General features: G+C 67.4%; 1 long non-coding RNA gene across 1 annotated transcript; it reads right to left on the bottom strand.

Moving 5' to 3' along the window:
• Window positions 1–2015: 2015 nt before the first annotated feature.
• LOC144318767 (uncharacterized) lies at window positions 2016–5562 on the bottom strand. The gene is made up of 2 exons (XR_013384795.1): window positions 5351–5562; window positions 2016–5073 (listed from the first exon to the last, which is right to left on the bottom strand). It is a non-coding gene; the product is annotated as an uncharacterized LOC144318767 (long non-coding RNA).
• Between the last annotated feature and the right edge of the window lie 438 nt (window positions 5563–6000).

Raw genomic sequence — 6000 nt, forward strand, 5'->3', positions numbered from 1 at the left:
CACCCCAAGTGTCCCCCCCCCGCCCTGGTCTGGGCCCCTCGGCGGCATCTGGACGCCCCCAGAGATGGGGACCCTGGGGACCCAGGGCACATTTGTTTCTCACCCGATGAGTGCATCAAACATAAAGCGTCTATGGTCCCACTGAGGAGAAGTAAGCGAGCGAGGAGGCACCAGCCCCGGCAACGCGGGGGGATCCCTGGCCGGGTGGCCGCCCCATAAGCCGCAAGGAGGCTGCTGAGAAGATCCGCCCGGCAGCAGGTGGCGTCCGCCGGGGCCCCCCAGCTGCCTGGCCCTCGCCTAGGCCGCCCGCCCGGCTCCACCATGGGGTCCCCAGGCTGGGGTCTGGGTGCAGGGGCGGGGGGGCTGGACGGGCAGGGGCCGGGCGGCTGGGACCCCGGGAGGAGTCCTGGGGCTGAGATGGCTCAGACAGAAGCCCCCCCAAAAACATGTCCTCGTGCTAATGTCCATGACCCCCAACCAGGTCCTTGTTGGGGAACAGGGCTGCAGACGTAACGAGTGGACGACCGTGCGATGCGATCATCCTGGACTAATCAGATGGTCCCGAGACCCGACCACAGGGTCCTTGGGAGAGAAGGGGACACGCCGGGTGGAGGGCGTGTGCGGTGCTGCGGCCACGGAGACAGCAGGAGCAGGAGGCGGCTGCCCCGGGGGCGGCAGGGAGTCGCCGCCCTGCTGGCCCCTCCGCACTTCAGCCTCCGCATCCGGGAGGAGTATTGCTGTTGGTCGCAGCTCCTGGGTCCTGACGGGCTGGTGGCCCCAGGGGGTCGCTGCAGACCTAATGCTGCTGCTTCGGGTCACCTGCCCAGGGGGCGGGCTGGAGAGTAGCGCCGCGGGGTCGGCAGGGACGGAGGGGCTGGCACCCCCTCGTGCAGAGGGGCAACCAGGGCTCCCAGCGGTCAGCGCCTTGCCCTGGTCCTGCGGCCCTGGGGACTGGCGGGAGCAGAGACGTGGGCCTGCTGTCCCAGCTCCCTCCACACGCAGGGCTCAGCCCCCGCCAGTGCCCCTTGCCCCCAGATCCCCCCAGGTCCCCCCAGGTCCCCGCAGCCCCTGGGGGTGCTGCTCATCTGACTTTAGGTGGCCGGAGCGTGTGGCTGCTGGAGGCCAGTCAGCGTGCTGGGAGGACACGCAGGGCTCTGCTGGGCCAGGGGGGCAGAGGGGCCGCGGGGTGGGGCGGGGCCGGGTCTTCCTGGAGGCACCACACTTCCACCTTCCCCGACCCTGAGAGGCAGAGGAGCCCTGGCCATGGGGTGGGCCTCCCTGGGGACCCCGCCCGCCCACTCTGCCCCCCGTGGTCAGGCGTCGTAGGCCGTGACAAGTACCCAGGACCCAGGACTCTTGTAGCAGCCTGCACCAGGAGCACTCTCCCCAGGGACGTGGCCCCGACCTTCATTCTGACAGACACACGCTTCTGTCGTCCCTCCATCCACCCGGGAGGGACCCCCCAGCAAGAAAGACAGGTCTCGGTCCCCCAAGGTGTAGGGCCTAATTCTTCCCCCCCACCACCACCTCCCGTGGCCGCTGCTCTCCAGCCACCAGGGTCCGGGCGGGAGGGGGCGCAGGGAGGGGGGCTCCCCGACAAGGCTCCTGGGCTTGCCAGCTGCACATCTCGGCGGACACATTGCTTCCAATGTTTGGATATTTCTGAAATGGGGTTGCTCCTCACCTTCCGGGACCCAAGGCCCCTCTGCGCCCACAACGGCCCCGCCCCCTCCAGGCACCCAGAACGTCCTCCCCAGACCAGCCCCCACCCCCACCTCCTCCCCCAGACCGGCCCACCACTTACTCTCGGTGCAGAAGGTTCTACTTTGATTAAGGCAGAGGACCTGTTTCCTTTCCGCTTTCTGCGTTTTCCCTGGGAAATGTCCGTCCACATCGAAGTCTGGGGGGGGGGGCTCCTCTCATAACCCCCCCAGCTCCCGGATTCTCTGCAGATGACCTTGCATGCAGTGTGAGGTAGGGGTGCAAGGTCACTGCCCACCCGCCTGGGCCACGCCTCCCACCCCATTTGCTGAGGACACGCCCCTTCCTCCCAGAGTTTCCCAGCTGAGCCTTCAGGGCAGGGCCCTCTGATGGCCCTGGGCCTGACCCCGTGGCGCTGACCCCTTGGCACTGGCCCTGTGGAGCAGCTGTGCTGGCCCCGCCTCCCCCTCGAGGCGACGCTGGCTGCTTCAGGCTCGCAGCACGTCTGTGTGTCCCTTTCGTTTGGCTGCTTCCATCCTATGAGCAGCCCCTGGGGGGTATTTCACGAGGTCACGGAGCAACCTGGGGGGCCGCGGTGGCCTCACTGCCGCACCTGCCGACCCAACGGACACCGCGCACTCGGTCCCAGAGCTCTGACTCCCCTCAGGGCTTCAGCGATTTGGTTCATTCCTGAGGCCTTGCACGTCTCTCGTTAAATGGATTTTTACATATTTTATTTTTTTTTAGAAGTGGTCTTATATTTTTAAAGGACTTTTCTATTTATTTGAGAGACACAGAAAGAGACAGAGAGAGAGAGAGAGCACACATGCACAAGCAAGCAGGGGGAGGGGCAGAGGGAGAGGGAGAAGCAGACTCCCCATGGGGCAAGGAGCCTGATGCGGGGCTCGACCCCAGGACCCCGACCTGAGCCAGAGGCAGGTGCTCAAGTGACTGGGCTCCTCCGGTGCTCCTGAATTTTTACATGTCTTAAGACTTTATTTATTTGGGGGGGTGGAGAGAGAATCCCAAGCAGACACCCCACTGAGCGAGGAGCCTGACGCAGGACTCGATTCCAGGACCCCAGGGTCACGACCTGAGCCCAAGGCAGATGTTCAACCGCTGAACCCCCAGGCGTCCCCTTGCTTTGTTTCTGATCTTAGGGGCCAAGCTTCAGTCTCTCCCATCGAGCGGGACGCTCACTGTGGGGTTTTCATAGGCGCCTTGAGTGAGGTGGGGGGCTTCCCTGCTCTTCTGCCCCCCCCGCGGGACCAAGCCACATCGGTGTTTATCGGCTGCACATCCCCAGCGCCGCCTGACAGTGACGGGCTCCCTCCTTATCTCAGTAATGAAACCACAGAAGAGGCCATAAATCCAGGAAAATTAAAGCATGGGCATCTGCTGATCGGAATCAGCACGTCCTACAGCTGCTCTCGGCCGGGGGAGGGGGCCGGAGCTAGGAGAGGCTCCCGGAGAGGACATGCTCCCCCGCTCCTCGGCTGCCCGCGGGCCTACGTGTGTCCAGGGCCCTGTCCTGGTAGGCTTGCACAGCAGGGAGGCCTTGCCCGGGGACACCCAGGACCAAAGAGGGACCCTGAGGGGCTGAGCTCCCGGCGCCAGCCCCTGACTCAGTGGGGACGTGGCGCCCGCCTACGAGCCCAGGTGTGTGGGTGCCCAGGCCGTGGACCGCGCTGGGAGCCAGGGAGCCCCCGCATTACTTCATGAGGTCCCCCAGGACCCCCACGTCCAGAGCACCTTGCTCACGCCCCTAGTTGGACGCAGCGTGTGGCCCATGCCCCACGTCCTCGGTTCCCTGGGTCCAGCCTGGCGCAGGATCTGCGCACCTGCAGCTGACTCTGCCTCTAAGCTAAGGCGGGTCTTCCCCGGGGCTGGGGGAGTTTCTGTCCCCCCCTCCGTGGGCCTGGGCTGCGCTCTGCCGACAGGCCCTGCTCCCTGGGCACCAATCTGCCCGAGTGGCCCAGTGGTCACTCTCTGGGGCCTTGGCTCCGGGCCGCCTGCATTTTCAAGACAATGCGCGTCCTGCACCCTAGCCCTGGCTGTGGCTCCCGTGGGCTCCCTTCCTGAGGCTGGGGAAGCAGGGCTGCCCCTACATGCTGCACGGCGGTCACAGTACGGCTTTTGAGGGACGGTCCCGGAGGGGCTGGTGCGCTGACTGAACGCAGGGTCCATCCAGCAGCCGGGAACCCCGGGGGCGCTAGTCTGACACCCCCCTCTCCCCACCACAGCTGCTATGAGGCCTCCCCTGGCCAGCCTCCATCCCACCTCCCAACTCCGTGCCCCTGGCTGGTCCCACGGGGCCGTCCCCAGGTGGGGGCAGCGCGTGGGGGGGACGGGAGCCCATAGACTCCACCCGGGACTTAGCCAGGACTAGTGCTTGCCCATTGAGGACGCAGGAGGGTTCTGGAAGCCCCCACTTTAGGCTGGAGTCCCCCTGCTGCCCATGCATGGGCCGCGGCTTCCAGGGCCCAGCTCTCCTCGGGGCCAGGTCCCGCGTCCCGCAGCATCTCCTTCAAGGGCCGCCCGCTCGCCAGGGTTAGCCCTCCGAGGCCGAGTCAGCGACCACGGGAAATTCCTGCCAGGGCGGCAGGCATCCCCCCGCTGGGCGGGCTGGTGGGCCTGGTGTGGCAGCCCCCCCACCCCCGAACCGCCGAGCAGCAGGGCAGGGAAGCCGGCATTAGGTGGACCTAAGGGAACGGTAAGCAAGCGGGCCCGCCTCACAGTAAATCATGGAAACACCGTTGGGGTCCCGGCTCTGCCTGCCGGGTGGTGGCTGGGGTGTGCGGGCACCTCACCCACTGCCCCAGGCCCCTCCTGAGGGTGCAGGGGCGGGCGGGCTCCCTACCTCTGCCACAGCTGAGGGTGGTGCAAATGGCCCCTGATCCGTAAAGATAGAACATGTGCCCTGGGGCGCATGCGGAAGGGGAGCGGGAATCAGCCGCTGGCCTCCGGGCAGGGCCCCCCCACTCTGCAGCCCCGCGTCCCGCCCCCACCCACCCCATGGCTGAGCTCAGGTGCACAGCCCACAGGGCTACAGAGTGCGGGGGGGGGGGGGGGGGGCGGGGGCAGTGCATCACCTGTCTGCACGTCAGGGGCTGCCCAGCTCGTCCTGCAGGTGTCGCCAGGTCCTGGGGTGGCCCCGAGTCCCCTGGGTCTGAGGGTCTCCTCCTGGTGAGGCTGTGAGCTCCAGCACTTGGTCCCCGGGGGTGGGCACAGCGAGGGATCTGGGGACGCATCTCGGGGTTCTCGGTGCCCTGAGGGTGTGAGTTGTCCCGGGGTTCCTGGGGAGGGTCAGGCTGCCGAGGCTGGGGCGTGGGGCCGGTAGCGACCCAGGGCATCTCTCTGGGCCGGGCCTTCCTGCAGGCAGAGGGGCTGGTGGAGCTGGCGGCCCGGGAGGACTCGGGGCGGGACGGAGGCCTGACATCTGCCTCCGGCTGCTCGCTTTCCCACGGCCCCATCCAAGTCCTGGAAGCACCCCGGCCAGGGCTCACCCCCATCTGCTCACCCAGGTCAGCCCTCGCCCCTCCCCCGGGCTGTGATCCTGGGGGGCCCTGTACCCGGCTCCCCCGCACCCCCGGCTGAGCACCCCCTCAGAGGAGGCCCCCACGCCAGCCAGAGGCTGCCCAGATGCTACCTTCCCATGAGTCTACTGCTGCCCCGGCTCGCCCAGATGTGGCCCCAGAGCCATGAGGATCCCAAGGGACGCCAGGCGCTGGGAGGCCAGGGGCTCCGTTCCCCGACCCCGGCCGGCCCCGCGGCGGGCACCCCTGCAGCTGCACAGCTCTCCCCTCCGGGGCCCCTCGGCGTCACTGAGCGTGATCCTCACACCACGGGGAACGCACAGCTTCCAGCACATCACGGGGCCGCGCCACCATCACCTCTGCCCATTTTTAGAACATTTCCGTCACTCGGGAGGACGCTCACCTCCGCCCCCTCCCTGGGCCCCAGCGATCCATCCCCCTTGACTCGTGGCCGTGCCTCTTCCAGATGCTTCCCGAGGCAGAACCGCCTGCATGCGGCCCCTGTGTCCGCTCCCGCCTCGGAGCCTCAGGTCCCCGCGCCGCCTCGTCCCAGCAGCGCGGTGACCGCTCCCGTTCACTGCTGAATAACGCTCCGTCACGGGACTGCCCACGTCTGTGTCGCCATGTGCCCGCGGGTCACTCCGGTTGTTTCAAGTGTGGGGAACCCAGGAACAGTCAGGGGCCCTCTCCCACGCAGCCCTTCCACCCACGTGATTTCCCCGGGGGGCCCGAGGCCTGAGCCGCCCCCCCACCCCCAGCACAG

This window comes from Canis aureus, chromosome 8 (assembly GCF_053574225.1).
Source record: "Canis aureus isolate CA01 chromosome 8, VMU_Caureus_v.1.0, whole genome shotgun sequence".
Lineage (NCBI taxonomy): Eukaryota > Metazoa > Chordata > Mammalia > Carnivora > Canidae > Canis > Canis aureus.